This window comes from Girardinichthys multiradiatus, chromosome 1 (genome assembly GCF_021462225.1).
Source record: "Girardinichthys multiradiatus isolate DD_20200921_A chromosome 1, DD_fGirMul_XY1, whole genome shotgun sequence".
Lineage (NCBI taxonomy): Eukaryota > Metazoa > Chordata > Actinopteri > Cyprinodontiformes > Goodeidae > Girardinichthys > Girardinichthys multiradiatus.
In genome coordinates this window covers 14,562,491-14,573,444 of record NC_061794.1, presented here as the reverse complement: position 1 = coordinate 14,573,444, position 10,954 = coordinate 14,562,491, and the positions used below count along the sequence as shown (strand labels likewise).

The 10,954-nt window shown below is 40.1% G+C and overlaps 1 long non-coding RNA gene across 2 annotated transcripts; it reads left to right on the top strand.

Annotated features, from left to right (window-relative positions):
* The first annotated feature begins 1,697 nt into the window (after positions 1-1,697).
* On the top strand, positions 1,698-10,278 carry LOC124865952. Of its 2 annotated transcripts, XR_007037696.1 has the most exons (5): positions 1,698-1,907; positions 2,424-2,557; positions 3,669-4,204; positions 8,178-8,235; positions 9,847-10,278. It is a non-coding gene; the product is annotated as an uncharacterized LOC124865952 (long non-coding RNA). The 2 variants fall into 2 exon arrangements; XR_007037695.1 differs by having other exon boundaries at positions 1,698-2,557.
* Positions 10,279-10,954: the final 676 nt, after the last annotated feature.

Genomic DNA, 10,954 nt, shown 5'->3' with positions numbered 1-10,954 from the left:
AATGGGGATTTAAATTCTCAGTGGAAAAAACAAAAGTAATGGTGTTTACACAGAAAAGGAAAAGAGAAAATATAAAACTAAAATTATACAATCAAGTTTTAGAACAAGTAAAAAATATAAAATTTTTAGGTATATGGTTTGATGAAAAAATTATATGGAAAGTACATATAGAAAAAATCATAGATAAATGCAAAAGAATATTAAACATTATGAGATGTATGGCTGGTATTGATTGGGGAGCAGATCGAACATCATTAAAAAGAATTTATACAGGATTAATTAGATCAAATATTGATTATGGAAGTATAATTTATGGATCAGCAGCAAACACTCATCTTATAAAATTAGACAATATACAACATCAAGCTTTAAGAATTTGTACTGGAGCAATCAGAACCAGTCCAATAGCAGCACTTCAGGTAGAGATGGGAGAGATGCCATTAGATTTAAGAAGGAAACAGTTAGCAATAAATTACTGGATAAACTTACAAGGCAATAATCCGGATCATCCCACACGTGATATTTTAAAACCATGCTGGGAAAAAGAAAAAAAACAAGTTAAGAGTTTTGGTTGGATTATCAATAATATAGCAGAAGAATTTCAAATATATGAAAAAGAAATAAGTTCAATGTTGCCTTTGCCAGTAGTGCCACCGTGGCTGTTACCAGAAGCAGTGGTGGATATGGTATTGATGGAAAAGAAAAAGGATCCAAAATGTAGATTAGATTCAAGTATAATACAAGAATATATAAACAATTACTATCATTATGTCCAGATTTACACAGACGCATCAAAAACAGATGAAAAAATAGGAGTAGCATTTGTAATACCAGAATTTAAAATAAAAGTAGGAAAAAGAATTACAGATGGATTATCAGTATATTCAGGAGAATTATTAGCCATATTGTTAGCAGTGCAGTGGGTGGAGGATATAAAACCATTAAAAACAATCATTTGTTCAGACTCAAGTTCAGCATTATTAAGTTTAAAACATAATCATTCAGAGGGTAGACCAGACATTTTGTTGGAAATAAAACTTACTTTATTTAGAATACAAAGAATGGGATTAATATTAGTGTTTTTATGGGTACCAGCACATGTAGGAGTTGGAGGGAATGAGAAGGCGGACAGGATAGCAAAGAAGGCAACACAAAACAACATTAGCTTTATAATAAATATTAGTAGGTCAGAGGCAAGAAATATAATTAAACAGAGAATCAGGAAAGAGTGGCAAAAAAGGTGGGATGAAGAAAAGAAAGGAAGATGGTTTTACAGAATCAACAAGATAGTAGGAGAAGTAAGAACAGGAAGAAGGAGTAGAAAAGAGGAAAGATTAATTACAAGATTAAGACTAGGACATACAGGACTTAATTCTACATTGTTCAAGATAAAGAAACATAATACAGGAAAATGTGATTATTGTGGAGAGGAGGAAACAATAGAACATGTAATATTGAAGTGTCAGAAATATGAACAAGAAAGAACAATTTTAAGGAGAGAATTTGTAGGTATTAAAGAAAATTTTATATTGAGAGATACTTTGCAAAGAAGTTTAGGTAGCAAACATATTCAAATTATAATTAGATTTTTCAAAAGCACTAAATTAATAAATAAAATTTGATTGTTGTAATAGTAAATAAGATTTAAAACCATGAAGAACCACACTCCATACCAGTTGGTGGCGGTAATGCACATCTTCAAGTTATTTGCCAACTGCCAAAAAACAACACAGAAGAAGAAGAAGAAGATGTCCCTTGCCCCTCTTTTCCTCTGGGCCTTGATCTGGTGTGATCTTATTTGTGTGGTGTGCTTTGAAAAGCTGTACAGTAGTTTTGTGTGGATACCTTGTCATTGGGTAACTGAAAAGGAAAGTTAGATTTTTTTGTTCTTCTCACAGTGGAAGCTGGTAGGGGTTCTCTGCCATTTTTGTTGGAACACTTTTTCTCCTGTTTTGTGGTCAGGCAGGGAGCTCAGCCTTTGTACTTTTAAGTTTACTCTTAGCTAGAGATATTTTGCTTTCATACTTAGTGGGGGGTGTTAATTATTTTGGCCTTGGAGACCCTGAAGCTTAAAGCTTCACTGTGTTTAAATATTGTGTTTGTAATTTTACCATTTCAATATTGTAAAATAAATTGAATCTTCACTCACTGACATCAACTGCTTCAGGCGGATTCCTTGTTTTATGTTACACCCAGTGCCATGACTGAACTTCCTTAAGAAGATTGTAGAATAAGTGGGGGCTCGTCCGAGATAAATTGATTTTGAACATGGCACAGTTTAATATGGAGGAGTTTGTTAGTAATCCTTCCTTACAGCAGTTTGATGTTTGTAGAAAGGATGATTTATATGAAATTGAATCCTGTTACGGTATCTCAGTGTCTAAGTCTATGCTCAAAAGTGAATTAAAATCTCTTGTCTTTAGTAGCTTAGTTGACAAAGGAGTATTGCCACTGGAAGTGGATAATGAGGGGGCCACCTCATCTTTTGGAGCTGCTGATCAGTCTGCAGTTGATGACAGAATGGGGACACCTGCTGCTACTACAAAATCAGAGGGAGGTAAACCACCACCTTCTCTCCCATGGTTTGTGCCTTTTTCTAGTGAGTCCACAAGTCCTAGTGGTGGAGCTCAATTAAAGGTGCATCTGGCTCATCTTGAACTGGAAGCCAAAGAGAGGGAATGTAAAGATGAACTTGAATTTAAGCTTAAATGCCAACGAACTGAAGCTGAAACTGCCATTAAAATGCGTCACCTGGAATTGCAGTTCCAAAAGCCATCCACTAACTTACCTACTTTAACTTTTGTTGGGGATGGAGGTAATGGCAGTAATTAGGCAGTTAAATCTCTTTCTTCTACACCCTCTACATTTGACATAAGTAAAAATATTACTCTAGTTCCACCATTCAGAGAGACTGAATTGGATGTGTATTTCAATGCATTTGAGTGGATTGCTATTGCTTTGCACTGGCCTATGAACGTTTGGCCTCTTTTGGTGCAATGTAAACTTGTTGGTAAAGCACAAGATGTGTGTGCAGCGCTGACTATTGAAGACAGTCTTGTGTATGAGAAGGTTAAAGCTGCCATACTCCGGGCATATGAATTGGTGCCTGAGGCTTACAGACAGCGTTTTAGAGCTTTAAGGAAGAACACTAGACAAACATTTGTTGAGTTTGCAAGAGAAAAAGGAATTTTGTTTAACAAATGGTGTAAAGCAACTAAGGCTACCGACTTCAATTCTCTGTGAATTGGTGTTGTTGGAAGAGTTTAAAAATTGTCTTCCCGATTGTACGGTTTTGTATCTCAATGAGCAAAAGGTTACTACTCTACAGGAAGCAGCTGTTCTGGCTGAAGAGTTTGCCCTCACTCACAAAAATGTGTTTGTGAAAAAATCTAAACAATTTTCTTGGGATAAATCATGTAAAGAGGTTAAGCCACAGTCTCAGATTAAAAGTAATTCTACATCAAAGAGACTATGTTTTTACTGTCACAAAGTGGGTCACATAGTCTCTGACTGTTTGGCCCTGAAACATAAACAAGCATCTCAACCATCAAAACCAGCTAAAGGAGTTGGTTTAGTCAAGACTCAAAGTTCCCCTTTACTGCTATTAAACCTCAGGGAACCTGATTAATGTTTCAAGCCATTCATTTTTGATTTTGTCTCCCTAACAGGACTTCCTAAGGATGAGAAATCAATAAAATACTGAGGGACACAGGTGGTTCTCAATCCTTCATCCTTTCCAATCTGCTGCCATTCAATGCGGAAACATACTGCAATGCAAGTACCATAGTACAAGGAATTGGGATGGCCTACATACCTGCACCGTTACATCATGTTCACATAAAGTCCAAGTTGGCCTCTGGGTTCTTCAAAGTGGTGGTGAGAAACTTATTTCCTGTCCAGGGGGTTGACTTTATCATGGGAAATGATCTTGCTGGGGATAAGGTACTTCCTAAACCTGAAGTGGTGGACAAACCTCGTATGATGGAGGAGGATGAAATGTTGAATTCCCACCATGATGTGTTTGCTGTCAGTGTTCTTACCAGGTCCCAAGCTCAACAGCCGGAGGAAGTGAACTTGACTGAATCTGTTCTTGGATCTGCTTTGAAGGAGGACAAGCTACTAGGAGCTGAACCTTCAAAACCAGCACATATCGAGGAAGAATTGACTCCAATGTCAGACAGTTTTCTCCTCCCATCATTGTCATGTGAGTGTTTGAGCCAAGCTCAAGAAAGTGATGAAATGCTCACTAAATGCTTTGAGTGTGTAAGTGATGCACCAGATGGAACCAAGCCCATACGTTCTACAGGTCCTTCTCAAAATATTAGCATATTGTGATAAAGTTCATTATTTTCCATAATGTCATGATGAAAATTTAACATTCATATATTTTAGATCCATTGCACACTAACTGAAATATTTCAGGTCTTTTATTGTCTTAATACGGATGATTTTGGCATACAGCTCATGAAAACCCAAAATTCCTATCTCACAAAATTAGCATATCATTAAAAGGGTCTCTAAACGAGCTATGAACCTAATCATCTGAATCAACGAGTTAACTATAAACACTTGCAAAAGATTCCTGAGGCCTTTAAAACTCCCATCCTGGTTCATCACTCAAAACCCCAATCATGGGTAAGACTGCCGACCTGACTGCTGTCCAGAAGGCCACTATTGACACCCTCAAGCAAGAGGGTAAGACACAGAAAGAAATTTCTGAACGAATAGGCTGTTCCCAGAGTGCTGTATCCAGGCACCTCAGTGGGAAGTCTGTGGGAAGGAAAAAGTGTGGCAGAAAACGCTGCACAACGAGAAGAGGTGACCGGACCCTGAGGAAGATTGTGGAGAAGGGCCGATTCCAGACCTTGGGGGACCTGCGGAAGCAGTGGACTGAGTCTGGAGTAGAAACATCCAGAGCCATCATGCACAGGCATGTGCAGGAAATGGGCTACAGGTGCCGCATTCCCCAGGTCAAGCCACTTTTGAACCAGAAACAGCGGCAGAAGTGCCTGACCTGGGCTACAGAGAAGCAGCACTGGAGTGTTGCTCAGTGGTCCAAAGTACTTTTTTCGGATGAAAGCAAATTCTGCATGTCATTCGGAAATCAAGGTGCCACAGTCTGGAGGAAGACTGGGGAGAAGGAAATGCCAAAATGCCAGAAGTCCAGTGTCAAGTACCCACAGTCAGTGATGGTCTGGGGTGCCGTGTCAGCTGCTGGTGTTGGTCCACTGTGTTTTATCAAGGGCAGGGTCAATGCTGCAGCTATCAGGGGATTTTGGAGCACTTCATGCTTCCATCTGCTGAAAAGCTTTATGGAGATGAAGATTTCAATTTTCAGCATGACCTGGCACCTGCTCACAGTGCCAAAACCACTGGTAAATGGTTTACTGACCATGGTATCACTGTGCTCAATTGGCCTGCCAACTCTCCTGACCTGAACCCCATAGAGAATCTGTGGGATATTGTGAAGAGAACGTTGAGAGACTCAAGACCCAACACTCTGGATGAGCTAAAGGCCACTATCGAAGCATCCTGGGCCTCCATAAGACCTCAGCAGTGCCACAGGCTGATTGCCTCCATGCCACACAGCATTGAAGCAGTCATTTCTGCAAAAGGATTCCCGACCAAGTATTGAGTGCATAACTGTACATGATTATTTGAAGGTTGACGTTTTTGTATTAAAAACACTTTTCTTTTATTGGTCGAATGAAATATGCTAATTTTGTGAGATAGGAATTTTGGGTTTTCATGAGCTGTATGGCAAAATCATCCGTATTAAGACAATAAAAGACCTGAAATATTTCAGTTAGTGTGCAATGAATCTAAAATATATGAATGTTAAATTTTCATCATGACATTATGGAAAATAATTAACTTTATCACAATATGCTAATATTTTGAGAAGGACCTGTATGTTGAAGATGAGTTGCTCATGAGGGAATGGATCTCAAGGCCTGCTTTGCAACAGGAGGGTATCGAGGAGGATTGGGGGTTGGTACGTTAAATAGTTATTCCTAAAGATTACCGGGAACAAATACTGCAGCTGGCACATGAACATCCATGGTCAGGTCATTTAGGAATTACTTAAACCTATGACCGCATTCTGCAGCATTTCGTTTGGCCAGCGCTGAAGAAAGATGTTGCCAGGTTCTGTAGAACATGCAAAATTTGCCAAATTGTGGGTAAACCTTAGGGTGCCACCTGTTCCCCTTAAGCCCATTCCTGCAGTTGGTGAGCCTTTTGAGTGTGTTTTGGTAGATTGTGTGGGTCCTCTGCCCAAAACAAAAACTGGTAATCAGTTTGTCTTAACAGTCGTGTGCTGCTACCCGTTTTCCTGAAGCCATACCACTTAGGAAAATCACAGCACCTACCATAACTAAGGCTCTACTCAAGATTTTCTCAACTTTTGGTCTGCCTAAAGTTATACAAACTGATCAAGGCAGTAACTTTCAGTCCAAACTCTTCAAACAGACTTTCCAGTCTTTTGGTATTAAACATATTGCTTCTATTCCTTATCACCCTTAGTCACAAGGCGCACTTGAACGATGGCACCAGACTATTAAGGTCATGATGCAAAAGTACTGTCTTGAGACAGGAAGAAACTGGGATGAAGGACTTCCTTTCTTGCTGTTTGCAACCCGAGAAGCAAAGCAGGAATCTCTTGGGTTCAGTCCTGCTGAATTGGTTTTTGGACATGAAGTGAGGGGACAACTGAAAGTGTTGAAAGAACACTTACTATCCACTGGTACACAGCCACACTCAAATGCCCTTAAGTTTGTTACACAGTGTCAGGACCGTTTATACCACGCTTGTTCAATAGCCAGAAAGTCTTTGTCCACCACCCAAGAGAAAATGAAACATTGGTATGACAGGAAAACTTCTTTCCATCTGGGTGACAAAGTACTTATGCTGGTGCCCACAGCTGGACTGTCTCTTTCAGCTCAATTTACAGGACCCTATGTGGTGAAAAACAAAATCAATGATACAGACTACATTGTTCACACTCCTGATAGGAGGCGACAAACATGTTTGTGCCATATCAACATGTTGAGACTTTTTCATTCCAGAGAAGATGACCGCAAGGACTTGTGTGGTGAGGTGTCACTACAGCCTGCGTCAATCTCTCTTGTGTCCAGACCTAACCAACCATGATGGTTTGAAAAAGTGTGATGGAGATCATTGTGGAAGATTTTCAAACTATATCATTCTTGGTGCCTTAGATGCCTACCTATCATATCTTCCCAGAGATGAGAAAGAAGATTTGAAATGACTAATCTTGACCCACCCTACTCTATTTGGAGATGTCCCTTCCAGGACTACAATACTGGAGCATGATGTTGATATGGGGAATGCATCCCTTATTAAACAGCATGCCTATCGCTGTCCTCCAGTTAAGAGGGAAATTATGAAAAAAGAGGTTCAGTATCTACTGGAAAATGGTTTAGCTGTACCAAGTCAGAGCTCCTGGAGTACTCCGTCTTCTGACACCAAAGTCTGATGCTTCTTCATGTTTCTGTACAGGCTTTAGAAGAGTAAATGCAGTCACAGTCCCTGATTCATATCCATTGCCTCGTATGGGAGACTGTATAGACGGCATTGGCACAGCCAGCTATATAACGAAGCTAGATTTACTGAAAGGATACTGGCAAGTTCCTTTGACTACCAAAGCTTCTGATATTTCAGCTTTTGTGACACCCGACCACTTCTTACAGTATACAATAATGCCATTTGGCATGTGTAATGCCCCTGCTACTTTTCAGTGACTGATGACTTCTGTGTTAGGAAACATTAAGAACTGTAATGTCTACCTGGATGACATTTTGATCTATTAATCATCCTGGATTGATCATATTAACACTCTGAACATGTGTTTGCTCAGTTAGCTCAAGCTTCTCTCACCTTGAACCTGACAAAATGTGAGTTTGCCAAGGCAGCTTTAACGTACCTCGGAAAAGAAGTGGGTCATGGCCAGGTACGTCCAGTGAATGCAAAGGTGGAAGCTGTCCTGACCTATCCAGTGCCCACCACCAGGGCCCAAGAATATACTCTGGACATCAGGCATAAGAAAGGAACTGAAAATGTCATAGCTGATGTTCTTTCCGGTGGGGGAGGGTGTTATGGTCCCTGACCTCCAGGGGGATTCAGGAGTGACTTTACTTTTTTCTTGTGTGTTTCAGGTTTACCTTGCTGCCACAGGTGTGATGTATTGCAGCTCGTCAGCCACTCCATATACAGGTCCTTCTCAAAATATTAGCATATTGTGATAAAGTTCATTATTTTCCATAATGTCATGATGAAAATTTAACATTCATATATTTTAGATTCATTGCACACTAACTGAAATATTTCAGGTCTTTTATTGTCTTAATACGGGTGATTTTGGCATACAGCTCATGAAAACTCAAAATTCCTATCTCACAAAATTAGCATATCATTAAAAGGGTCTCTAAACGAGCTATGAACCTAATCATCTGAATCAATGAGTTAACTCTAAACACCTGCAAAAGATTCCTGAGGCCTTTAAAACTCCCAGCCTAGTTCATCACTCAAAACCCCAATCGTGGGTAAGACTGCCGACCTGACTGCTGTCCAGAAGGCAACTATTGACACCCTCAAGCAAGAGGGTAAGACACAGAAAGAAATTTCTGAACGAATAGGCTGTTCCCAGAGTGCTGTATCAAGGCACCTCAGTGGGAAGTCTGTGGGAAGGAAAACTGTGGCAGAAAACGCTGCACAACGAGAAGAGGTGACCGGACCCTGAGGAAGATTGTGGAGAAGGGCCGACTCCAGACATTGGGGGACCTGCGGAAGCAGTGGACTGAGTCTGGAGTAGAAACATCCAGAGCCACCGTGCACAGGCGTGTGCAGGAAATGGGCTACAGGTGACGCATTCCCCAGGTCAAGCCACTTTTGAACCAGAAACAGCGGCAGAAGTGCCTGACCTGGGCTACAGAAAAGCAGCACTGGACTGTTGCTCAGTGGTCCAAAGTACTTTTTTCGGATGAAAGCAAATTTTGCATGTCATTCGGAAATCAAGGTGCCAGAGTCTGGAGGAAAACTGGGGAGAAGGAAATGCCAAAATGCCAGAAGTCCAGTGTCAAGTACCCACAGCCAGTGATGTCTGGGGTGCCGTGTCAGCTGCTGGTGTTGGTCCACTGTGTTTTATCAAGGGCAGGGTCAATGCAGCTAGCTATCAGGAGATTTTGAAGCACTTCATGCTTCCATCTGCTGAAAAGCTTTATGGAGATGAAGATTTCATTTTTCAGCACGACCTGGCACCTGCTCACATTGCCAAAACCACTGGTAAATGGTTTATTGACCATGGTATCACTGTGCTTAATTGGCCTGCCAACTCTCCTGACCTGAACCCCATAGAGAATCTGTGGGATATTGTGAAGAGAACGTTGAGAGACTCAAGACCCAACACTCTGGATGAGCTAAAGGCCGCTATCGAAGCATCCTGGGCCTCCATAAGACCTCAGCAGTGCCACAGGCTGATTGCCTCCATGCCACGGCACATTGAAGCAGTCATTTCTGCAAAAGGATTCCCGACCAAGTATTGAGTGCATAACTGTACATGATTATTTTGAAGGTTGACGTTTTTTGTATTAAAAACACTTTTCTTTTATTGGTCGGATGAAATATGCTAATTTTGTGAGATAGGAATTTTGGGTTTTCTTGAGTTGTATGCCAAAATCATCCGTATTAAGACAATAAAAGACCTGAAATATTTCAGTTAGTGTGCAATGAATCTAAAATATATGAATGTTAAATTTTCCTCATGACAATATGGAAAATAATGAACTTTATCACAATATGCTAATATTTTGAGAAGGACCTGTAGAGCTTCACCTCAGACCTGTCCCTTGCCCCTCTTTTCCTCTGGGCCTTGATCTGGTGTGATCTTGTTAGTGTGGTGTGCTTTGAAAAGCTGTACAGTAGTTTTGTGTGGATACCTTGTCATTGGGTAACTGAAAAGGAAACTTTGATTTTTTTTTGTTCTTCTCACAGTGGAAGCTGGTAGGGGTTCTCTGCCATTTTTGTTGGAACACTTTTTCTCCTGTTTTGTGGTCAGGCAGGGAGCTCAGCCTTTGTACTTTTAAGTTTATTCTTAGCTAGAGATATTTTGCTTTCATACTTAGTGGGGGGTTTTTTGTTAATTATTTTGGCCTTGGAGACCCTGAAGCTTAAAGCTTCATGGTGTTTAAATGTTGTATGTTTGTAATTTTACCATTTCAATGTTGTAAAATAAATTGAATCTTCATTCACTTACATCAACTGCTTAGGGGGTTCCTTGTTTTATGTTACACCCAGTGCCATGACTGAACTTAAGAGGGTTGTTACAATTTATTTATTTAGAAGAAAAACAGAAACATTCATAGAAATAGATGTAACAATATTTTTGAAAGAAAATTAAGAATCGCCTTTTGGCTCAGCTTAGCAGGTCTATGAACTGGGGTTGTCACCCTTTACCAAATGGCAGTGCAGATTTTGGTTTCACAAATTGTGCTTTTAAGAATCACTTTAGTGTAAAATAATCTGTTCATGTTTAATCAGTCTAAATGGTTTAGATTTTGAACCAGGGATAATCAAATGCAGGCCAGAATACTTGAATAAAACTTTGACATTGCCTATTTTTATTAAGCACCAAACAGAAAGCTGCAGATCACTTGATAACTTCAGATTTCAACCACAAACCAAATTTTCTTTCAACACACGGGAATGCCCATTCTCCATTGACTGAAATGTATTCCTGCAAATCAGGAAAAGAAGACTTGTTTGCTGTGCTGTATTTGTTTGTGCTTGAGTCGCCCACCAGGCAATGGCCTTGAAGGTGGTGAGCTGTCTGAGCCATATTAATAACCACAGCTGTTGTAAAAAAGATCTTAAACCGATCACAAAAACAGAAAGGTCTCCAAGTAGTTGGCTGGAAAGAGCAGAATAGAAGTTTTAA